This window comes from Gymnodraco acuticeps, unplaced genomic scaffold (assembly GCF_902827175.1).
Source record: "Gymnodraco acuticeps unplaced genomic scaffold, fGymAcu1.1, whole genome shotgun sequence".
Classification (NCBI taxonomy): Eukaryota; Metazoa; Chordata; class Actinopteri; order Perciformes; family Bathydraconidae; genus Gymnodraco; species Gymnodraco acuticeps.
The window spans coordinates 227481-253572 of NW_022992101.1; the positions used below are offsets into that span (position 1 = coordinate 227481).

General features: G+C 42.5%; 1 pseudogene; it reads left to right on the forward strand.

The window, feature by feature from the left end:
- The first annotated feature begins 439 nt into the window (after positions 1–439).
- Positions 440–24079, forward strand: LOC117537677 (annotated as a pseudogene).
- Positions 24080–26092: the final 2013 nt, after the last annotated feature.

A 26092-nucleotide genomic window follows, 5' to 3' on the forward strand; every position in this document is an offset into this window, starting at 1 on the left:
GTGTAATGTAACAACATACATTTACTCAAGTAGGGCCTACTGAACTGAGGTAAAACGGAGGTAACTATTTTGTTATAGTTACTTTGCAGATTTATCTGATTAATATAACATTCAAATCGACAGACATTATTATATATTATTATAAATTACATTAACATTAATACACCAACAAATAATATTATTTACTTAAATTCCTCATTTTGCATAATGGATTTTTTATGCTGATACTTTTTTTACTTGTAAGTAAATAATCTGAGTACTTCTTCCACCTCTGATAAAAACAACAACAACGCTGTTTCGGCTTGGAGCCCAAACAAGAAATAATGATGCACCAGCAGAGGGCGAACGGTTCGCAGCTGGTAACTGAACCATAAACCGTAGAAGAAGAAGTAGAAGTAGAAGAAGAAGAAGAAGTAGAAGAAGAAGTAGAAGAAGAAGTAGAAGAAGAAGTAGAAGAAGAAGTAGAAGAAGACGAAGCATGGCAGGAATCATCATCAGCAGCAATAGTTCCTTAACTAAACTACAGGCTTTAAATGGATTGTTTGCGATATATAAAAAACAAGGGCCGACTTCAGCAGACGTGCTGAACTCTCTCAAAGAAGTTTTACTCAGGGGTAATTCCACAGAGGTGGGAATCTGGGTATACAGGGACTGTATGTCTGTTGAAACTGATAGTGAAGCGGTTTGTTTTCATGTGTCTTCCAGAGGCTGGTGTCGAAAACCCGCGGAAGAGGAAGAAGCAGAGCCTGAAGATGGGGCACGGCGGGACGCTGGACAGCAACGCTTGTGGGGTTCTCGGTAAGAGGTCGTCCCAGTTACATCACAGAATGTTGCTCCACGTGCGACTGTTGTCATTCTGCCTCTGGTTGTGTTACAGTCATGGTTGTAGTGGAGCACAAGAGATTTCCACCTACACTCAACATGGAAGGAAATACTGATGTACTTTGTTATAGTTCTCCAAGTGCATAATATATATGTTGGTTATTAAAGAGGATTGCCACCTAAATGAGGACTTCTAAATTGTTATTTTCATTGCCTGGAAAGTTGCAATCAATATCTGTGACTGAGCTACTCAAATTCAGAGAAGCTCAATTGGCATGACCATATCAAAGTACAGTGTACAAGGTGGTACACAAGTTAGAAGATTAAACAACCATGTGAAGCATATTATGCAATTTGAGGAAAGGCATACGTTGAACATAACTGATTGATACCATCAACAAAGCCATATTGTTCTGATGATAATAACAATATAAATGTAATATACTCTTGTGTCCTCTTTCTCATGTTTCCCAATTCAATGTCTATGGGTCGGTTTCAGGAATTAGACCTTAGTTTTGGAATAAGGAAAGAGTTCTTAATTTGAAGAGAAGTAGGTTTTGGTCCATGACTGTACTACACAAAAATACTAACATATATATATATTTTTGAAGAAATTATGTTAGACTTTGAACTTGGGATGGACTTTGTAATTGCTTTAAAGGCCAAACGTGTGGCAGATTAATACAAAATTATAATTATTTTTGGTTGCTCCTCCTCCTGAATTTGGACAGCACCAGTCTCCTCTGAAAGCATGGCTGGGATGTAATACAATAGGTAACATATTCCCAGAGCCTGGTAAGGCTGTAAAATGCGTGCAACCATCAGGGTGGGTGTAGTGGAACACTGTCTCTGTCCCCTGCAGACAGTGTTGCTAACTGTGTCTCTGTCCCCTGCAGACAGTGTTGCTAACTGTGTCTCTGTCCCCTGCAGACAGTGTTGCTAACTGTGTCTCTTGTCCCCTGCAGACAGTGTTGCTAACTGTGTCTCTGTCCCCTGCAGACAGTGTTGCTAACTGTGTCTCTGTCCCCTGCAGACAGTGTTGCTAACTGTGTCTCTGTCCCCTGCAGACAGTGTTGCTAACTGTGTCTCTGTCCCCTGCAGACAGTGTTGCTAACTGTGTCTCTGTCCACTGCAGACAGTGTTGCTAACTGTGTCTCTGTCCCCTGCAGACAGTGTTGCTAACTGTGTCTCTGTCCCTGCAGAACAGTGTTGCTAACTGTGTCTCTGTCCCCTGCAGACAGTGTTGCTAACTGTGTCTCTGTCCCTCTGCAGACAGTGTTGCTAACTGTGTCTCTGTCCCTCTGCAGACAGTGTTGCTAACTGTGTCTCTGTCCTCTGCAGACAGTGTTGCTAACTGTGTCTCTGTCCCCTGCAGACAGTGTTGCTAACTGTGTCTCTGTCCCCTGGCAGACAGTGTTGCTAACTGTGTCTCTGTCCCCTGCAGACAGTGTTGCTAAACTGTGTCCTCTGGCACCCTGCAGACAGTGTTGCTAACTGTGTCTCTGTCCCCTGCAGACAGTGTTGCTAACTGTGTCTCTGTCCCCTGCAGACAGTGTTGCTAACTGTGTCTCTGTCCCTGCAGACAGTGTTGCTAACTGTGTCTCTGTCCCCTGCAGACATGTTGCTAACTGTGTCTCTGTCCCCTGCAGACAGTGTGCTAACTGTGTCTCTGTCCCTGCAGACACGTGTTGCTAACTGGTCTCTGTCCCCTGCAGACAGTGTTGCTAACTGTGTCTCTGTCCCCTGCAGACAGTGTTACTAACTGTGTCTCTGTCCCTGCAGACAGTGTTGCTAACTGTGTCTCTGTCCTCGCAGACAGTGTTGCTAACTGTGTCTCTGTCCCCTGCAGACAGTGTTGCTAACTGTGTCTCTGTCCCCTGCAGACAGTGTTGCTAACTGTGTCTCTGTCCCCTGCAGGACAGTGTTGCTAACTGTGTCTCTGTCCTCTGCAGACAGTGTTGCTAACTGTGTCTCTGTCCCCTGCAGACAGTGTTGCTAACTGTGTCTCTGTCCTCTGCAGACAGTGTTGCTACTGTGTCTCTGTCCCCCTGCAGACAGTGTTGCTAACTGTGTCTCTGTCCCCTGCAGACAGTGTTGCTAACTGTGTCTCTGTCCCCTGCAGACAGTGTTGCTAACTGTGTCTCTGTCCCCTGCAGACAGTGTTGCTAACTGTGTCTCTGTCCCCCTGCAGACAGTGTTGCTAACTGTGTCTCTGTCCCCTGCAGGACAGTGTTTGCTAACTGTGTCTCTGTCCCCTGCAGACAGTGTTGCTAACTGTGTCTCTGTCCCCATGCAGACAGTGTTGAACTAACTGTGTCTCTGTCTCCCCTGCAGACAGTGTTGCTAACTGTGTCCTCTGTCCCCTGCAGACAGTGTTGCTAACTGTGTCTCTGTCCCCTGCAGACGTGTTTGCTAACTGTGGTCTCTGTCCCCTGCAGACAGTGGTGCTAACTGTGTCTCTGTCCCTGCAGACAGTGTTGCTAACTTTGTCTCTGTCCTCTGCAGACAGTGTTTGCTAACTGTGTCTCTGTCCCCTGCAGACAGTGTTGCTAACTGTGTCTCTGTCCTCTGCAACAGTGTTGCTAATGTGGTCTCTGTCCCTGCAGACAGTGTTGCTAACTGTGTCTCTGTCCCCTGCAGACAGTGTTGCTAACTGTGTCTCTGTCCCCTGCAGACAGTGTTGCTAACTGTGTCCTGTCCCCTGCAGACAGTGTTTGCTAACTGTGTCTCTGTCCCTGCAGACAGTGTTGCTAACTGTGTCTCTGTCCTCTGCAGACAGTGTTGCTAACTGTGTCTCTGTCCTCTGCAGACAGTGTTGCTAACTGTGTCTCTGTCCCCTGCAGACAGTGTTGCTAACTGTGTCTCTGTCCTCTGCAGACAGTGTTGCTACTGTGTCTCTGTCCTCTGCAGACAGTGTTGCTAACTGTGTCTCTGTCCCCTGCAGACAGTGTTGCTAACTGTGTCTCTGTCCCCTGCAGACAGTGTTGCTAACACTGTGTCTCTGTCCCTGCAGACAGTGTTGCTAAGCTAACTGTGTCTCTGTCCCCTGCAGACAGTGTTGCTAACTGTGGTCTCTGTCCCTCTGCAGACAGTGTTGCTAACTGTGTCTCTGTCCCCTGCAGACAGTGTTGCTAACTGTGTCTCTGTCCCCTGCAGACAGTGTTGCTAACTGTGTCTCTGTCCCCTGCAGACAGTGTTGCTAACTGTGTCTCTGTCCCCTGCAGACAGTGTTGCTAACTGTGTCTCTGTCCCCTGCAGACAGTGTTGCTAACTGTGTCTCTGTCCTCTGCAGACAGTGTTGCTAACTGTGTCTCTGTCCCCTGCAGACAGTGTTGCTAACTGTGTCTCTGTCCCCTGCAGACAGTGTTGCTAACTGTGTCTCTGTCCCCTGCAGACAGTGTTGCTAACTGTGTCTCTGTCCCCTGCAGACAGTGTTGCTAACTGTGTCTCTGTCCCCTGCAGACAGTGTTGCTAACTGTGTCTCTGTCCCTCTGCAGACAGTGTTGCTAACTGGTCTCTGTCCCCTGCAGACAGTGTTGCTAACTGTGTCTCTGTCCCCTGCAGACAGTGTGTTGCTAACTGTGTCTCTGTCCCCTGCAGACAGTGTTGCTAACTGTGTCTCTGTCCCCTGCAGACAGTGTTGCTAACTGTGTCTCTGTCCCTGCAGACAGTGTTGCTAACTGTGTCTCTGTCCCCTGCAGACAGTGTTGCTAACTGTTGTCTCTGTCCCCTGCAGACCAGTGTTGCTAAACTGTGTCTCTGTCCCCTGCAGACAGTGTTGCTAACTGTGTCTCTGTCCCCTGCAGACAGTGTTGCTAACTGTTGTCTCCTGTCTGTCTCTTCCCTGCAGACAGTGTTGCTAACTGTGTCTCGTCCTCCTGCAGGACAGGTGTTGCTAACTGTGTCTCTGTCCCCTGCAGACAGTGTTGCTAACTGTGTCTCTGTCCTCTGCAGACAGTGTTGCTAACTGTGTCTCTGTCCCCTGCAGACAGTGTTGCTAAATGTGTTCTCTGTCCCCTGCAGACAGTTGTTGCTAACTGTGGTCTCTGTCCCCCTGCAGACAGTGTTTGCTAACTGTGTCTCTGTCCCCTGCAGACAGTGTTGCTAACTGTGTCTCTGTCCCCTGCAGACAGTGTTGCTAACTGTGTCTCTGTCCCCTGCAGACAGTGTTGCTAACTGTGTCTCTGTCCCCTGCAGACAGTGTTGCTAACTGTGTCTCTGTCCCCTGCAGTGGTTGGGGTTGGGAACGGGACAAAGATGCTCCACTATGATGTTGGCTGGCTTCTTAAGGTGAGTTCACCTACACTTATGCAAATGTTTCAAGTCAATGTATGAATTGAACAATGCTTTGAAGAGCTTCATAACACAATTGGGCAATTGTTCAGTTTAAACACACTGTGTGTTTCTATTTGGAGGATTCTGTTATTATTCTGTATTTCATACCCTCAAATCAATAAGGCTCGTGGATCTCAACATTGTTTTTAGAATAATACTTGCTTTTAAGCAACAATTTTTCATTTTTAGTTTATTGTGATTCTGTTACCACAAAAAACAAACGTATGATATGATAGTCAGGAAAAGTCAGAATGTTTTAAGATGGTTTTATTGCATAACTTTAGATAACAAACTCTACTATTACTGTGAAAAGTAGGGATGGGTATCGAGAACCGGTACTAAGTCAATACCGGTACCTGATTGGACGGTATCGGTATACCGTTAAGCCGCTGGACGATGCTGCTATCGGTATATGTGTTACGTCTACTTCCTTAGTTTAACTTTAAACCATTCTGGTTGGTTGGGAACCCTCGTCCCGCGTGATGTATCCGGTTTGAGACCCCTCTGATTGGCCACTGTAAATGCCACTCGTCATCTCTCTCAACAGCGCTCTTATTATTGTTGTGAGACTCCCGCAGGCATAGCGGACAGAGCGAAGCGATCCAAGGTCTGGGTGCGCTTTAAAAAATGTAGTGGCGATAGTGCAAGGTGCAATCTATGTATTCAATTAGTTGCTTGTAAAGGGGGTAACACAAGCAACTTTCCCATACATTGATTTATTTGTGACGGGCTGCCACAATTAAATATCGTCTGCCACAAATGGATCTCATAAAAAAAAAAACGTTGGAGTACTGCAGGGGGTACGTGAGATTTATTTTATGTTAATGAAAAAAAAAAAACATAAGTAATGCATTTAAACAAACTACTAATAGTAGATTAACTACTTTATTCAAAGGTTTACAGTAATTCTGGATAATAACATGGGAACAATAAACGGGGTGCTCTCTTTTCCTCTCCCTCTCCTGACAGCCCGTCAGACTCGTGCAGCTCGCTGAACCTGTAATAAGTGACCCGACAGTAAAGAATAAATATATTTATAGCTAGTTTAGCTAGTTCCAGAGTAGATAAACTAGCTAAGTGTGTTAGGTCTAACTCTTAGTGTATTTAATTTTGATCCACTCAACGGTCCGTCACAGCGGCGGAGCTGTGATCATGCAGAGCTGCGTGTTCTCCGTCAGCAGCAGCTGATCTGATCTCTGATCCCTCTCTCGTCCGGTTAGACTTCACTCGCGTTTATGTCCAAATATCAGATCTAGCTAGTTCTAGTTAATCATATGACTGCCTGCTTATCAAAGGACACCTAAACAATAAGCGTTGCTTGGCAACGGCGTGTGGCCGCAAAGTATAGCGCAGCATTATGCATATGTTTAGGAGGGGTCAAAATCCCATGCTCATAAAATGCTCATATATTTTTTTCTCTTCATTCCCCACGCCCCAAAATAAATAAATAAATATATTTTAGGAAAAGTAAGGAAGTTTTGAGCAGTGTGGGTTTTATATGAACAGAGTTACACATATTTCAAAACGTGAAGTGTAATAACTGCAGTGGCCTCCCTGTCAGCATGACAAAGATCCTCAGTGAAGCACAAGCCCATGTTTCACTACATTGTAAATACAACTTATTAAAAAGATCAGTTCAATGCAGCTAATGTCGTCTCAGTGTTATTGCATGATGTTAAAATTGGTTTGCCGTGAATTTAGTGATGGATTGTAAACATTTGAAATGTAGCAATTAAGTGTTTCTCAGTTACAATGTTGTTGTTTTAATAAATCAGACACTGATGGTGCAGCGCTGTACTGTACCTCTTTATATAGGCATTTTTCCCCTAACAAATTGTGTTTGTGCTGATCAGGGGGTACATGGCTGAATCTTTTTTTCAAAGGGGGTACATGATTGAAAAAAGTTTGAGAACCACTGGTCTAATGGATAGTGAGGTGGGCTGATGATCAGAAGGTTGCGAGTTCAAATCCTGCCTGGAACACCACTACTAGTGTGCCCTTGAGTAAGGCACTTAGCCCTCGGTTACTCCAGGGAGAATGTCCCTGTAATTGGTCATTGTAAGTCGCTTTGGAATTAGGGCTGGGCGATATGGTCTCTAAATTATATCGCGATATTTACTGACTATATCGCGATACACGATATATATCGCGATATTCTGAAATGTCCTCTAAAACACATAATTTTTTTTAATTTAACCCCTTGATGTTTACAGTCACGCCAGTATGATGATTCTAGTAGTCCCTGCAACATATGTCTGCATTAAACCATTGTTATTTATACTGTCTTCATTAGTGGTTTCTATTAAAACGATTTTAACCAACACACAAAAAATATATACTTAGAAAAAAGGGAATATAAAATAATGAGACAAATGTGCGGTAAATCATAAAGTTGAGTTGAACTAAATAGTATTTATTCAATACATATTAAAATAAATGTAGGCCTACATACATACTGTTGCCTATTTCTATGGGCAAAAACAGAGCTCAATGAAAAAGCGCAGAAACCCTTATACATATCAAAACATATTGAAAGTGCAATAATAAATTAAAGTGCACTCTTTGTGCATGTCACTGGACATTTTAATGTAACATAAATAAAAGGGCTTTTTAGACATTTTAAATCAAAGTGCATCATTTCTTTTAAATCAACAAACCAGTGCATGATGTCAACTGGTTTGGTCAAAAACTATATACAAAAAAAATAGCTGTATTTTGTGCAAGATTGTGTCATGTCTGCAGTCAGTACTAACTGCTTATCTACAGGTTTTGTGCCAAAATCGGGAGCATTTCAAAACCACCGCGGGGGGGGTGGATCGCCGGAGTTGTATTAGATTAACATTAACATGCTTATTGTAGTTGTAAGTGCACTGCCTTGCGGCCTGTAGCACCATCCTTGATGGAGCATATGTGTGGGCTGGTCCTGTATTAAATACAGGACAGGAGTGAGCAGAGGGTAGAGTTGTCGATTCTTGTTCTGTTTTCTGTGATATATTTTACTCACCCTCAGTTGCGCGCGCTACTAAAGAGACGCGCTACCATGGAAACCAAACAATGGTGTAGCTGTATTAAAGTCCGAGTGGAAACAGTACTGAGTAAATCTGATTATGTCAGAAATGCGGGAGAAATATGACCCCGGGAGGAAACCGGGAGAGGGCAATGAAATCGGGAGCCTCCCGCGAAAATCGGGAGGGTTGACAAGTATGGTTGTAACATCGCTGATATTAAAAAAATAAAACAGGCAGACAGATAGCCTACTCACCAATTGCGAGGTGCAGCCGGTGGCCAAAACATTGCAGTCTTTTCCACTTATTGAGGCTCACAGCTTTGACGATGTTACTCCCGTTATCTGTGGTGCCCCCACAAATAGAATCAAATTCTGTGGGAAACACAAAGCAACTTAATGAAGCATTTGCAAAGGAGACACTCATTGAATCTAAAACGGTGCAGCGTATTTGACAGCCTAAACAATGTGGCTGCTAGCAATACTGCTAGTGCTAATAGTGCTAGCAGTAGCACGCTAACAACGTCCTCCTCAGTGCAACCTGATACGATTTGCGGGACAAATGTAACTGTATTTTAAAAATACTAAACTGTCGGCAACTATAGTTGCCGTTTTCGTGGGCTTCAGCCGCGCCGTGTGTAAGTGGAGCCTCGCAGTTTTTCAGGTTGATATGTGAAGCTCATTAGCTAGCCAACATGTATCTAGCAAATGTTTAGCAAAATATTAGAAGTGAGTCTACTAGACCAGTGGTTCCCAAACTTTTTGTGCCCAAGGCACACCAAAGGACAAGTAAAAATCTCAAGGCACACCTATTTTGCAAAATAGCCCTTATAACACGTGTTATCACTCATATCATGTAACATATCTGTAAATGTGCATAATTATTTACTAATGCCAAATAAAATGTGACAAGACAACTATATTACTCATGAAATATTTATTAACGAAATATTTCAGAAATTAATTTGAAACTTTATTAAATTAGGCTTCATCAAAGCAGCAACACACTCATTTAAACCAGACAGGTCACAAAATAAAAAATGAGGCAAAGGAAACTCAGCAGAAATTCAGCACAGAGAACTGTCAATGCAAGGAAGCTGCATTGTTCATGGTCCTGAACTACAAATTATAAATGTAACATTTCAGCAATCAGCATTGAAACATGTGCTATTGTAAATATTTTGCCGACTTACAAATTAGTGAGATACATGTGCCTGTCGGGGCGCGCAGAATTTTTGAATCCTTGGTGGCACTGAGGCAAGGCAAGGCAAGTTTATTTATATAGCACCTTTCAGCACCAGGCAATTCAAGGTGCTTTACAAAAATGAAAGACATTCAGACAAAGGCATTTAAAAACAGTAAAAGATAATAAAAGAAACATTAAAAGAAAAACAAAAAACGAAAGACATTAAGAAAATGGCATTTAAAATCAGTCATTAAAAAGAAAAGCTAATAAAATAAACATTAAAAGATAAAAGTTACAGTGCAGTCTAAGATATGAATAGTTCAATTATTTCGGTTCTTGATTTTTTATTTATTCACAGAACCTCCCTTTGGAAATCCGAAAATTTCCGTCCCGATTGTTAATTTAGACTGATTGTTTTCACCATGTTATGCTCGCATTACATCCACAATCGGACCCTCAGGAGGGTGTACTAGCCCCCTACTCTGCTTTGCGTTCCATAACAAATTCTTTAAGTGTTACCTGAACACCCCGTGTTACCTAAACACTATTTTTCACCCGTCGGTGCTGTGATACTTGTTCCTCAGTACAACTCACCTAAAAACTGATCGTAAACCCTGGCTACGATGGATATCCCAAATATCCTACTTTCGAGCAGTCCCTCTCATCAATGTCATGGAGAAATTAATTACGTTTAAATGTAAAACATTCAAAGAAAAAATACATGGATAAAAGTTACAGTGCAGTCTAAGATATGAATAGTTCAATTAAAAGCAGCGACAAAAAGAAAAGTCTTCAGCCTGGATTTAAAAGTAGTCAGAGTTGCAGCGGACCGGCAGGTTTCAGGGAGTTTGTTCCAGATATTTGGAGCATAATAACTGAACGCTGCTTTACCATGTTTAGTTTTGACTCTGGGGACAGAAAGCTGACCAGTCCCTGAAGACCTGAGAGATCTGGATGGTTCATAATTTAGCAGGAGGTCAGAAATGTAATTTGGGCCTAAACCATTCAGTGCTTTATAAACCAGCAGCAGTATTTTGAAATCTATTCTTTGACACACAGGAAGCCAGTGTAAAGACTTCAGAACAGGAGTGATGTGATCCACTTTCTTAGTGTTAGTGAGGACTCGAGCAGCGGCGTTCTGAATCAGCTGCAGCTTCCTAATAGATTTTTTAGTGAGACCTTTGAAGACACCATTGCAGTAGTCCAGTCTACTGAAGATAAAAGCATGGACAAGTTTTTCCAAATCCTGCTGTGACATTAGTCTTTTAATCCTAGATATATTCTTTAGGTGATAGTAGGCTGATTTAGTAACTGTTTTAATGTGACTGTTGAAACTCAGGTCAGAGTCCACGACTACACCTAGATTTCTGGCTTTATCTGTTGTTTTGAACATTGCACACTGAAGCTCAGCGCTCACTTTTATACGTTCTGACTTTGCTCCAAAAACCATTACCTCAGTTTTATTTTTGTTTAATTGGAGAAAGTTCTGACACATCCAGTCATTGATTTGTTCAATGCACTTACTCAGTGTTTGAATTGGAGCATAGTCTCCTGGTGAAATTGTTACGTAGATTTGTGTGTCATCTGCATAGCTATGGTAACTTATTTTGTTGTTTTTCATTATCTGAGCCAGTGGTAGCATGTAGACGTTAAAGAGAAGAGGCCCCAAGATGGAGCCTTGAGGTACCCCACATGTCATATCTGAGGAGAGGGCCACTCGCAAGTCCTGTTCAACAGAGAGCCGTGACCTCCGGTTGTTCTTCATGTAAATCAGAGTAGAGAACGCCAACTCGAGATGGGGTCGTTACTAAAAAAATGTAATATATTACATATTACTTTTTTTTAAAAAGTAATATATTACACTACTTCGTTACTATCTACATAAAGTAACTCGTTACTTTACTCGCCGAGCACGTACTAACTGCGCGTGAGTGGCAATAACTTTCCTTACCAGCAGGCGGCAGTAGTGTGTATTTGTCATTCAAAACAGGCAACAACCGGAAGACAGAGAAGAAGAACAGACTACGTGATATAAACAAACAACAAATAGCGTGTGCGGTAGCTTCACCTTAGCATGTGTTCTTTGCAGGTGTTTGTTGAGGTTTGACGTGGTGTTTCCAGCAGTGGATAACAGCTTCTGGCCTGGACACAGTTTGCACCTCACCGTCACATTCCTGTCTATTCTTCGGACGAACTCAAAATAATGGGCATACCTCCACCCCTCGAAAGTTATCGCTGACTCAGCCATGTTTATGCAGCACTGCACGTGGAGATGTGGACGCGCAAGTCACGCAGATTACGTACATATAAACCTACAAAGTAGCCTACTGATATAGTAAATAAAAAAATAATTATTTTTGTGTAGTTGTATATTGCAATAATAACGTATGGTTGTCACAAAATCCCACGGCACACCCGGACTTGCCTCACGGCACACCAGTGTGCCGCGGCACACCGTTTGGGAACCACTGTACTAGACTAACGTTAGGTCTAATAGCCTCACTTTTAATATTTTGCAAAACATTAGCTAGCACTAGTGTTTTGCAGTTGCTAGCAGCTTATTGGGATTTTATGCTAGATAGACAGATATAATAAATTAAGCATTCTTGTTAGTTAAGCATGTCAGCCTGCAGCCCCACTTCTTGTATCTCTCTAACTCATTGCAGATGGCTGCACTAAAGAAAAGGGCACAGAGAGGAAACCAGTTGTAAGATGTTTAAAAGTTAATTAAACATAATATATGCTTAAATGCATTTCAAAGAAGTTGTGTTGTGTTGGAGTTTGTGTTATTCTACATTTTGACACCAAGATTTTCTGATTTTATTGCAAATGTATATCGGTTCCAAATATCGGTTATCGGTCTCCTTGATTACTAATAATCGGTATCGGCCTTGAAAAAGCAATATCGGTCTATCCCTAGTCAATGGGTGCTATTCCACCACACGCGGCGTGTTACGGCTCAGAAGCGTCTCGGCGCAGGGCTCTTCTAAAATTAGGATGAATCCTATTTCTGACGCGACGCAGCCGTAAGGTAATGTCGGCAGGCAGGCAAGAAGTGGAACGTTCAGAGCATATATATATATATATATATATATATATATATATATATATATATATATATATATATACACACACACAAACTAATTTTGCAGACCCTATCCCTCCGTAGTCTTTCAAGTATGAGGAGAAATGCCAGCGTTCTCCTCCGGTTTACAGGCACTGTGTAAATTATATATATATATATATATAGAATAATTATGATGATGAATGCACTTTTACCACTAAAATACAGCAACACATCTTTGATTCATGTCGTTTATAACTGGGATATTACAATTATTATTGACTTTGTCTGCACAGAGTAGCCTGTCCAGGAAATATGCCCAAATCAACAAAAACTGCGAGCCGGCAGGCAAGACGCTCCGCTTCTGAAACGCTTCTGAAACGCTCCTGGTAGGGTATGACGCGGAGGCCGGACCAAAAACCGCGGCGCAGCCGTAACACGGCGCAGACGGACCCGGTGGAAACTAGGGGTTAACGAAGGCTCGAAGGCAGGTTAGCTGCTGCGCACGGGTAATATGTTTTGTTTACCTGAGTGGAGTCTTGCAGGCACATTGCCTTGTCTTTTTTTAGTTTATTAACACTGACAGTGTATTAATGTGAGCTCCTACACCTATAATAATTTGGCCTTTCATTGAATGCTTTATAAACCAGTTAAACTTACAGATGTCATTGTGAATTGGAAAACTGCATTTGAATGCTGTTAAAGGTCAACGTTTCAATGTATGGTTCAGCAATCAATCAATCAATCAATCAATCAATGTTTATTTATATAGCCCAATATCACAAATGTTACATTTGTCTCAGTGGTCTTCACAGTGTGTACAGAATATCAGTATGACAATACGACACCCTCTGTCCTTAGACCCTCACATCGTACAAGGAAAAACTTCCAGAGAAAACCCACAGTTTAAAGGGAAAAATGGGAGAAACCTCAGGGAGAGCAACAGAGGAGGGATCCCTCTCCCAGGACGGACAGACGTGCAATAGATGCCGTGTGTAAATTGAAAAGATAATACATTTGCAACATAGGTAGTCCAAATGTTGGGAAATGCATGTGTGTATAATAGGAAGATGAATCCACGAGGATATCCATCCAGGACCTATGTTCCAGGACCACAGCCACGACTCAAGATCAGGGCTCGCGATGCAGGACACAGGACCGCAGGATCATCCATGACTCCGGATCCCGGCGTATATAGACACCAAAAAGAAAGAAATTTGGGGAAGCTGGGTTAATCGGAACATGAGAGTACACAGGTATAGACAGAGAGAAGGAAGAAGTAAGATGTCCCCCGACAAACTAAGCCTATATCAGCAAAACTAGGGGCTGAATCTAATCAGCCCTAACTATAAGCTTTATCAAAAAGGAAGGTCTTAAGCGCACTCTTAAAAACGGATAGGGTGTCTGCCGTCCGAACACAAACTGGAAGCTGATTCCACAAATGTGGAGCTTGATAAGAAAGGCTCTGGCTCCCATTGTACTTGTAGAGACTCTAGGAACAACCAACAACCCTGCATTCTTGGAACGCAATGCCCTAGTAGGACAGTAGGGTATAATGAGTTCTTTAAAGTGAGATGGTGCCTGGCCATTAAGGGCTTTGTAGGCGAGAAGAAGAATTTAAATTCTATCCTGTGTTCTATAGGGAGCCAGTGTAAGGCAGCCAGAACAGGAGTAATGTGGTCCCTTTTCCTAACTCTGGTTAGTACACAAGCTGCAGCATTTTGAATCAGCTGAAGCGACTTGACTGACTGAGAAAGCAGTCGCAAAACAGTTGTGTGATTACTTAAAAAACAATGATTTATTTGAAGATTTTCAGTCTGGCTATAGAACACATCATAGCACGGAGACAGCTCTGGTTAAAGTCACAAATGACATTCTAATAGCCTCTGACAAGGACGTGTCTCTATTCTTGTTTTTGCTCGATCTCAGTGCTTGCATTTGATACTATCGACCCATGATATCCTATTGCAAAGACTAGAGCACTTAGTTGGCATACAGGGAACTGCTTTAGACTGGTTTAGGTCCTATCTATCTGAACGCTCTCAGTTTGTACGTGTCAACGATGAATCTTCCACGCAAACTAAAGTTAGCCATGGAGTGCCACAGGGCTCAGTGGTCTGACCTATTTTGTTCACATTATATATGCTTCCGTTAGGCAATATTATAAGGAATCATTCTGTAAACTTTCATTGTTATGCGGGTGATACTCAACTATATTTATCAATCAAGCCTGATGAAATTAATCATCTAAATAAAATTCAAGACTGCCTTAAGGACTTAAAAACGTGGATGACCTTAAACCTTTTGATGTTAAACACGACCAAAACTGAAGTTATTGTACTTGGCCCGAATAATCCACGAAACAAATTATCTAAAGATATAGTAACTATGGATGGCATTAATTTGGCCTCCAGTGAGACTGTAAGGAATCTTGGTGTTATATTTGATCAGGATTTATCCTTTAACGCCCACATAAAATCAATTTCAAGGACCGCCTACTTCCATCTACTTCCATTGCAAAAATCAGGCATATCTTGCCTCAAAACGATGCAGAGAAACTAGTCCATTGCATTTGTTACTTCAAGGCTGGATTATTGTAACTCTTTATTATCAGGGTGTACCAAGAAGTCAGTCAAGTCGCTTCAGCTGATTCAAAATGCTGCAGCTCGTGTACTAACCAGAGTTACGGTACGTCCACACAGCAGCTTTAAACAAATCTTCCAACGCTTCTCTGCCCCATTGACTTTGAATGGGGATGACGTCACTTTGCCTCGCTTTTCGCGCCGAACTGCATTGTGAGGGAGCGAAGCGAGGATTTTCCAGGATTTTCAGGATTCAAAAGTTGAGCAATGTTCTACTTTTGAAGCTGAGCTGGAAGCGTCAGCCAATCAAATCCCTTGTTTATGCAAATCTGACGGTAGAAGAGCGCTAGCCAATCAATCCGCGTGTAAGCAGGGAGAACCAGACTCATTTCCTCATATTCCAAATGAGAAATTACCGTAGCAAATCACCCGGTTCTTTACGACCAGAACTATTACGGGATACAAACCGGAGGAACCAGAGCATGGAGGGAGGTGGCAGAGACAGTGGGTGAAACTGGTAGGTTTTCGCCTGTTTGGGGGAGTTTATATATATATTGCTCGCATAAAATCCCCGGGGTTTTTTGCTTTGTATGTCGGGGTGCTGGGAGATTCATGTGATTGGTTGTTGGTCGCGTTGCTCGCAAAAAATCCCAAAGCTTTCAGACACGCCCAGCTCCAAGATTTTCAAGATTTTGAAAAGCTGCTGTGTGGAACGTACCGTTAGGAAAAGGACCACATTACTCCTGTTCTGGCTGCCTTACACTGGCTCCCTATAGAAAAACAGGATAGAATTTAAAATTCTTCTTCTTCGCCTACAAAGCCCTTAATGGGCAGGCGCCATCTTACCTTAAAGAACTCACTAGGGGGCATTGCGTTCCAAGAATGCAGGGTTGTTGGTTGTTCCTAGAGTCTCTAAAAGTACAATTGGAGCCAGCGCCTTTTCTTATCAAGCTCCACATTTGTGGGAATCAGCTTCCAGTTTGTGTTCGGGCGGCAGACACCCTATCCGTTTTTAAGAGTGCGCTTAAGACCTTCCTTTTTGATAAAGCTTATAGTTAGGGCTGATTAGATTCAGCCCCTAGTTTTGCTGATATAGGCTTAGTTTGTCGGGGGACATCTTACTTCTTCCTTCTCTCTGTCTATACCTGTGTACTCTCATGTTCCGATTAACCCAGCTTCCCCAAATGTCTTTCTTTTTGGTGTCTGTATACGCCGGGATCCGGAGTCATGGATGATCCTGCAGTCCTGCATCGCGAGCCCTGGATCTTGAGTCGTGGCTGTGGTCCTGGATCATAAGTCCTGGATGGATATCCTCATGGATTCATCTTCCTATTATACACACATGCATTTCCAAACATTTGGACTACCTATGTTGCAAATGTATTATCTTTTCAATTTACACACGGCATCTATTTCACGTCTGTCCGTCCTGGAAGAGGGATCCCTCCTCTGTTGCTCTCCCTGAGGTTTCTCCCATTTTTCCCTTTAAAACTGGGTTTTCTCCAGAAGTTTTTCCTTGTACGATGTGAGGGTCTAAGGACAGAGGGTGTCGTATTGTCATACTGATATTTTGTACAAACTGTGAAGTCCACAGACATATGTAACATTTGTGATATTGGGCTATATAAATAAACATTGATTGATTGATAAGAGTATAGAAAAATACGATACCCATCCCTAGTGAAAAGTTATTTAAAACCCTACCAGATATTCATATCATTTTATATAAAGATATTATAGGTATATTATACCAAAATAAAGATAAACTGGGGTTAACTAGCGGCATACCTTTTGACCTAATATGAGGTATTTAGAATGAGTAGCATGAAATGTTTAATAGTGATAGTTTGGTTTTCAGAAATATGTTGCTGTGGGGCAACTGGGCAAAGCAACAGACCACTCTTGATGCCACCTGGGCCGTGCGGTGATGGAGAAAGACTTTGGTAAATATTGATTTGATTTATGTATAATAATTTCAAAGGAGCAGTTATCCCAATTCAACAGTCTATTTGTGTTGTTATCCATCCCCCCTTTTTGCACTTTTCATATAACAGTGAAATATGTTTATAAGATGTTTGTCCACAGAACACGTAACCAGGTTGGAAGTTGAGGAGAAACTGAAAACGTTCACTGGTGACATCATGCAAGTTCCTCCACTGTGAGTGAAGCCTCCTATCTGAGAAGATGTAGTCACAGCAGTTACATTTGTAAATGTTAGCGTAAACTGGGGTTCAACCTGCTGATCTAATGAGACGAAAGAAATGCCATTCACTGTTCAGATTCCATGCTCCTAAGTCCATGTAGCCACCATAGACCCTTCATGTTCCTGCTCCTAAGTCATGTAGCCACCAGAGACCCTTCATGTTCCTGCTCCTAAAGTCATGTAGCCACCATAGACCCTTCATGTTCCTGCTCCTAAAGTCATTAGCCACCATAGACCCTTCATGTTCCTGCTCCTAAAGTCATGTAGCCAACCATAGACCCTTCATGTCCTGCTCCTAAAGTCATGTAGCCACCATAGACCCGCTTCTATATCATGCTCCTAAGTCATGTAGCCACCATAGACCCTTCATGTGTCCTGCTCCTAAAGTCATGTAGCACCCATAGACCCTTCATGTTCCTGCTCCTAAAGTCATGTAGCCACCATAGACCCTTCATGTTCCCTGCTCCTAAAGTCTGTAGCCACCATAGACCCTTCATATTCATGCTCCTAAAGTCATGTAGCCACCATAGACCCTCATGTTCCTCTGGCTCCTAAAGTCATGTAGCCACCATAGACCCTTCATGTCCTCCTGCTCCTAAAGTCATGTAGCCACCATAGGACCCTTCATGTTCCTGCTCCTAAAGTCATGTAGCCACCATAGACCCTTCATGTTCATGCTCCTAAAGTCATGTAGCCACCATAGACCCTTCATGTTCCTGCTCCTAAAGTCATGTAGCCACCATAGACCCTTCATGTTCCTAAGTCTGCACTGCCTAAAGTCATGTAGCCACCATAGACCCTTCATGTTCCTGCACCTAAAGTCATGTAGCCACCATAGACCCTTCATGTTCCTGCTCCTAAAGTCATGTAGCCACCATAGACCCTTCATGTTCCCTGCTCCTAAGTCATGTAGCCACCATAGACCCTTCATGTTCCTGCTCCTAAAGTCATGTAGCCACCATAGACCCTTCATGTTCCTGCTCCTAAAGTCATGTAGCCACCATAGACCCTTCATGTTCCTGCTCCTAAAGTCATGTAGCCACCATAGACCCTTCATGTTCCTGCTCCTAAAGTCATGTAGCCACCATAGACCCTTCATGTTCATGCTCCTAAAGTCATGTAGCCACCATAGACCCTTCATGTTCCTGCTCCTAAAGTCATGTAGCCACCATAGACCCTTCATGTTCCTGCTCCTAAAGTCATGTAGCCACCATAGACCCTTCATGTTCATGCTCCTAAATCATGTAGCCACCATAGACCCTTCATGTTCATGCTCCTAAAGTCATGTAGCCACCATAGACCCTTCATGTTCATGCTCCTAAAGTCATGTAGCCACCATAGACCCTTCATGTTCATGCTCCTAAAGTCATGTAGCCACCATAGACCCTTCATGTTCATGCTCCTAAAGTCATGTAGCCACCATAGACCCTTCATGTTCCTGCTCCTAAAGTCATGTAGCCACCATATACCCTCATGTTCTGCTCCTAAGTCATGTAGCCACCATAGACCCTTCATGTTCATGCTCCAAAGTCATGTAGCCACCATAGACCCTTCATGTTCCTGCTCCTAAAGTCAATGTAGCCACCATAGACCATTCATGTTCATGCTCCTAAAGTCATGTAGCCACCATAGACCCTTCATGTTCATGCTCCTAAAGTCATGTAGCCACCATAGACCCTTCATGTTCCTGCTCCTAAAGTCATGTAGCCACCATAGACCTTCATGTTCCTGCTCCTAAAGTCATGTAGCCAACATAGACCCTTCATGTTCATGCTCCTAACGTCATGTAGCCACCATAGACCCTTCATGTTCCTGCTCCTAAAGTCATGTAGCCACCATAGACCCTTCATGTTCCTGCTCCTAAAGTCATGTAGCCACCATAGCCCTTCATTTCATGCTCCTAAAGTCATGTAAGTCCACCATAGATCCCTTCATTCCTGCTCACTAAAGTCATAGTAGCACCATATACCCGTCATGTTCATGCTCCTAAAGTCATGTAGCCACCATATAGACCCTTCATGTTCCTGCTCCTAAAGTCATGTAGCCACCATAGACCCTTCCTGTTCCTGCTCCTAAAGTCATGTAGCCACAATAGACCCTTCATGTTCATGCTCCCTAAGTCATGTAGCCACCATAGACCCCTTCATGAGTTTTTCTTATCACTGGAGAAAAACTGAACGTGAAGCAGATGTAATAAATGTTGCATTGCTGCAGAGCCTTATATGCAATACGTCATGATATAATTTAAGTGTCCCCCTAAGAAAAAAATTGAGACTGGACTCTAGAGTCTGGACTACTGTCTTATAGATAAGACATAAACATATTTACACATTAATGTTGTACTAAAACAAAGACACACCTATTGACTATGTGCCTATACTATGTTGACCTAGTGGCACAACTCTCTCGGCCAACATTTACTTTACTTACCAAGTATTTTTAAAAAAAAATTCATTTAAATGTACATCGGCATTCAAATAAATTGCCCCTATTATTTTTTATGTAAACAGGACTTAATTTCCTGTGTAAAATGCTGCTAAAGATATTCAAGATTCCACAGAAATATAATTTCAGATTTTGATAGGAGCAATGAGTGTTTTGAACTCTGCGTAGTCTCTAAGAATAGATCAAACCATCAGAAGAATAGATGTGAACCTCGCAGCCTCTAGAGGTCACACTTTAGATTTTGTATTGTGAAACTGAGATACCTCCCTGCCACAAGCAGGATCCCTTCATGTAGCTACATATACTCTGTAAATAGTCATAAACTTTATTTGCCAGCACTTTTTTGCAACAGAAAATACACATTCATTTAAGACGGAGGCTAAAATACATTATCACACATGCAGCAACGTTTACATAATACAAACATAATTCCCCAAAAGTAATGGGGAAGCAGAAGAATTAAAAACAATAGATATCCTCACGTAAACCAAGACGGAAAGAAGACACAATTAAGAAATACTATGCATTTAGAAATATAAATGCAAAACAAAGGCCCTATATAATAAATACAGATCGTTATTGATCAAAGTACGTTTCCAGCTGTTTCACCCTCGTATAGATTTCAGGTTAGGTGTTTTTGGGGGGGAATTTGGGGGAATATTTGAAAGCCTGCTGCAGAGGGACCTTAGGGTTTGATCAGGGATATAACCGATAGAGGACATAAAGGATGCTAGACCATTCAGAGCTTCGTATACTAGTTGAAAAGATTTTAAAATGTGTATTTGATATGTTCTAATTGCAGCTCATCCCTTCAGCATGATGCGAATTTATACATTTTGTCATCCCAGCTACTCTGCACTGAAGAAGGACGGCCAGCGCCTGTCTGTCCCTGCTGAAGAAGGGCCACAAGGTGGAGGCCAAAACCAGCGCGGGCTGTCACCGTGTACCACCTGACCCTGCAGGAGTTCACCGCCCCGCTCTTCACCCTGAGTCAGCACACGCTCTCTTCATCTCCGCAATACTGACTTATGACTTTGTTATCTAATGTCATTTCCTTATTTTTCCATTTTTGTATTTCCCATATGTTGTTTCTCTGACAGATATTGAGTGCGGTGGTGGATTTTATGTCAGAAGTTTGGTGGATGACCTGGGAAAAGGTGAGATTGAATCATTTACTCCTCAAGGCAAGTTTATTTATATAGCACCTTTCAACACAAGGCAATTCAAAGTGCTTTACAAAAAGGAAAGACATTAAGAAAATGGCATTTAAAAACAGCAGTGTGAGAAAAAGTTTTTAGAGAGTACTTGTCCATGGACAAGTGAGTTTGGCAATTTACTTGTCCGAATACATTTTTCACTTGTCCAGAATGGACAAAAATTGGGGCCACTGGAATCTTCTTCTTCGTCATCGTATTTTACATTTTCCCACGGTTTTTACGACACCGCTAACGTAAGTGAGCGGTAAGATTTTACTGCATCACACATAGGGTTGGGTATCGTTTGGATTTGAACGATTCCGGTTCTGCTTTTCTATTCCGGTTATTTTTGGTTCTCGATTCCGGTTCAATGAGAGGGTCAAAATAAGTGAAACTGGGAGAAAAATATATTTATGAAAAGATTAAGTCAAATCTGTATTCCTATTTACAAATCACTTCATACTGTTGAATTTATTACGGTTATTGAATACAATTATATAAAAATAATCTCTGCATTGTTTAGTTAGTTCTAAGTGGTGCAGTTTGAGAATGTACAATTGGCCCAGTGTCCTCTGATGTTACACTGCAACCTGCCTGTGAGACAAAGTCCAACCACACATGTCCAACACATAGGACATAACCTAATAATAATAATAATGACACATTAGATGTATAGCCTATAGGCCTAGCGCTTTTCTACAACTCAAATACGCTTACACATTTCCTGCAATACACATGCTACAGCTGCCCAGCTGCTCACTGTTTGTAAAAGTAAATAAATAGTATTTTCATTTCAATAATGTACTTTCTATACCCTGCTTCATAAACAATACTGACATCCCTGTGCTCCTCTGAGTCTGGGGGTCCGGGGATGTGAGGACAGCGCGAGGACACAGACAGGGAGGCTGCTTCACTTCATAAAGGAAATGGCGGTCCATATTAACAACACAGGAGTTAAAACGCTTAATAACCTTCATTACGTGTTAGAGAAAGAACATGAGAAAGTTTGACAAAGATGAGGCTGTTAAACGGGCAGCGGATCCACTGTGTGTAGAAAGAGAGAGAGAGAGAGACGCTGAGCTGCACCGTGCAGCGATCAGCTGATACGGAGCATAGAGAGAGCTGCAGTCCGCGGGGCTCGGCCTCGCCTCCTGTCCTCACAACTTAATCCCGGTACCGGACAATTGTTATTTGTTCCTACTCGGAACCGAGTTTTGCTTCCCAACCCTGCTACTGTGCTACACGTCCCGCCCCGCCCCGTCTAACTGTACAGAAAGCGGCGAGATGCATTTCCTTAGGAATCGACAAGCAGAACCGAAACTAACATTTCTAAACGAACAATGGCGGACACGTACAATTTGCGAATGAGTTCTGCCTTTTGTAAACTGAATGTATCAATAATTTGTCAATAAATCAGGCCGAAAAGACAAGTCAATTGAAAGATCTACTTGTCCGATATTGTAAAGTACACGTCCCGGACGGTGGGACGTGTACTTTTTCGCACACTGAACAGTAAAAGATAATAAAATAAACATAAAAAAATATATATGAATACAAGTTACAGTGCAGTATAAGATAGGAATAGTTCAATTAAAAGCAGCGACAAAAAGAAAAGTCTTCAGCCTGGATTTAAAAGTAGTCAGAGTTGCAGCGGACCTGCAGGTTTCTGGGAGTTTGTTCCAGATATTTGGAGCATAATAACTGAACGCTGCTTCTCCATGTTTAGCTCTGACTCTGGGGACAGAAAGCTGACCAGTCCCTGAAGACCTGAGAGTTCTGGATGCTTCATCATTTAGCAGATCAGAAATGTATTTTGGGCCTAAACCATTCAGTGCTTTATAAACCAGCAGCAGTATTTTGAAATCTATTCTTTGACACACAGGAAGCCAGTGGAAAGACTTCAGAACAGGAGTGATGTAGTTGACTAATCAATCAGAAACCAGCCCTGCTAACACCTGTGTGTGTCCCTGTGTGCTGCAGCTCTGTCGTCATGTGCTCATTTGAAGGAGCTAACCCGGACCAAGCAGGGCCAGTTCACCCTGGAGGAGCACGCCCTGCAGGAGGAGCAGTGGAGCCTGGAGCACATCCTGAGGGCCCTGCAGCCCTGCCCCGAGGCCCTCAGCTGAGCAGGAGGAGTGGCCACATGGAGCATCTTCTGTCAAAAAGGAGCATGGCCGGACAATAAGGAGAGCCTACTCCTGGCGTTCCATACCAAAAAAAAATCACAGCGTTTATTTGAAATTGTCAATTTCACAACTGTATCTGGACAACTCATCACCGCTGTTGTGTGACGGACTAGCATCGACCCTTTGGATTTTATAACGGGTTTGTGCTACAATATATTTGTTTCAATAGTTTTTTACTATGTACTTCCACGAGAAGATTCTTGCTCTCATATTTGGAATGAAGGAGCTTCAGCTCTCAGTCTGACAGCCGCAGAGCAAGGCGACAGAAGCACAACACTCACTGGCAGCAACATCCAGGATCTTCTCAGACCATCTGCTCAAATAAATGGGCCTTTGGTCTTTGTAATGTCTCAAAGACACAAGCTAAAAAAAAACTAAAACAAGCTTCTACTGTGATGTCACCAGCTTTCTTCTGAAACGTACTGAAAATATTTTGGTGTCATACCCACTCTCCTCATTGGAAACGATTGAAACAACATTGAGCACAGGCCCAAAGTAGAGACTCACCTGCTCAGCTTTCCAGTAAAGAGAACATTCCATGAAACCTGTGGGTGTTTTACATAAAGAAACACTTGTGTGGTGTTTGTCACTCAGCAGGGTCGTTTGACAATCTCAACCACAAATGGCGCCTGATGCCACGGCCGATAATGGGCAAGTGATGTTGATCTCTCCTGGGGAGCAGGTGGCACCTCGCAGGAAGCCTCTACCTGATTTATATGTTTGACCTGATGGGATGTTCAGTTATGAAAAGGAACCTTTAGTAAAGCACCCGTTACCTCTTCTGTAGCACTACTGGAGAACACACTTACAAAGTGAATGAAAAGGGTTAATGCCTGCAGTTTGCTCTAAACGGTGCTGTTGAGTTAATTGTCATGCAAATAAAAACTATTTCTGTTGATCCAAACAATTTTTCCACGGTTTGTCCAGTTTTGTTTCTAACATCCCATCTGTAAGTGCCGCATCTGTAAGTGCCACATCTGGAGTGGTGTGATTATACTGAATGTATAATTATTATTTTGTTCTGCACATGCAGATTAAATTAAAATGGAAAGTGAACATTCTTCTTTGTTAAATTCTTTGAGAAATACCAACTTGATTTACAATAGAGGTTGAAGCATCACTTGTCTTTTCCGCTGCCTTATTGGCTGACGCAGGGGAACGTCTGAGGCCCCCAAAACTGCAATGTAATATCATTTAGTTCTACAGCAGCTGGAACCACGGCATGGTCAAGGCATAGAAGACATGTTCTGTGTCGGTGTCTTGTTTCATATTTCTCTCAAAACGTTTTATTTTAGTTTAACTTTCTTTGTAATATCATAAGATCAGTGTGGAGCAAAGACGGCACTATCTGTACTGGTGTCATGTTGTTTCATTGCACCCTCTTCTGAATGTTTGAATGGCAGCAGTTTGTAAAGCACAGGAAGATATCCAGGCCAGGATTTATTTTGTTCTCCATTCCAAGGACTTTGGAGGAAAGCCGTTCACCATCATTTGCAAGAGCACGTTCCGAACAAATTCGTAGTATCCAAGTAGTTTTGGGTTAGCTAAGTTCAGTGCATGGATGACTCCCTGAATCATTGCACAATCTCTCCCTACAGATCCAATGTTGTCCAGAATGATAAGTCCTTTGAAATCCCTATGTCATCATAGTGTCCAGTGTCTTCACCCCCCTATTGGAATACATACAGTATATGCCCACAGTGGATGCCTCTTCACTGTCCTGTATATTTAAAGGAGATGGGAGAAAACTAAAATGGCATCTGATACTTAATTTGAATGCCTTTCTCCCCTAAGATAAATCTGGTCATATTACATATTTTTCTGAATGAACATACTGTATATATTTATGAGTTTTTTAATTTTTTTAAAGATGTATTTATGTACCTATTAGCTTGTCCACAGCTGGTGGATCAGGGCGGTCTGCTGCTTTCCAAAGCATCACCTGTCATGGGGAGGGTATTACACTTTCGGTATATGTCATAACTGGCAATGTTCAGAGATGCCAACCTTCTCTTGTTGTATAGAGCCAGGAAGAAGACCCTCCCAGCCTCTGTGATCTGCCAATCAGAATTGGCAGATCATGTAATCTTCCTCCTCTTCGTTTGTCTTGTGTTTCATCACTTTGTCGTGTCAAGGTCGAGGAGTTGTCAGTGAGACTCTGAGTTGTCCCTGGCTGTTCTTTGCCTCTCTTGGACTTTGGCAGAAACTTGCTCAGACTGGTCAACACTGGACGACACAGACTTGTTCACTTTTTAAACATCAATGATGATGTCTGTCTGAGCTCGTTGTCAAAGAGGGGCAGAGAGCTCCATTCATGCCCCCCCACCAGTAGCTGAGCAAACAAAGCCTCGAGGTCATATATGATCTTTCCATTGACCTTCACTCCCTTAGTCCTGAACTTCACCACCTTATTGGAGATGGGAGCATGAAATCCCTCAGGACGCGATGAAAAGAACAGTGCTCCTGTCCTGTCTGATTTTCAATGCATCTTACACATTCACCTTTCAATCCACCACTTTGCCATCAATGATATTGTGGAGGTCAGCAGTCTCTGTGGTGAGTGGCTGGGAATTTTCCCATCGCCCCCTCAGGATTTTAGCCCGATCCTATGCGTCCTGATATGCCAACCTGAAATTAAATAAGCAGTGATTGATACTAAGATACATTTCAAGGGACGCATTGTCAGTAAAAATGGTGGAATTCCAATAAATCTTGATTAAAATCTTCTCTGTATAGATGATGCATCTTGGTATCTTACGGTACCAGGGGCCTCATTTATAAAGGGATATACACTCAAAAAATGGCGTACGCCAGTTTCTACGCAATGTTTGCGATTTCTAAAATACTAACTTGACGGGAAAACGTGCGGTCCTCCACACAAACTCTAACCCATGCGTACGCACTAAGCACAACAACGGGAGAGACGATAAACTGCGACACCGTTGGCAGAAGGAAGAATGGAGAGAAATATGTGGAAATAATACCATAAATAAAATGTTACCTCATTTATCATATATGAAGAATTCATTTTCAAACATTGATTAAAGCCAATCTTTAAATGATTAAACA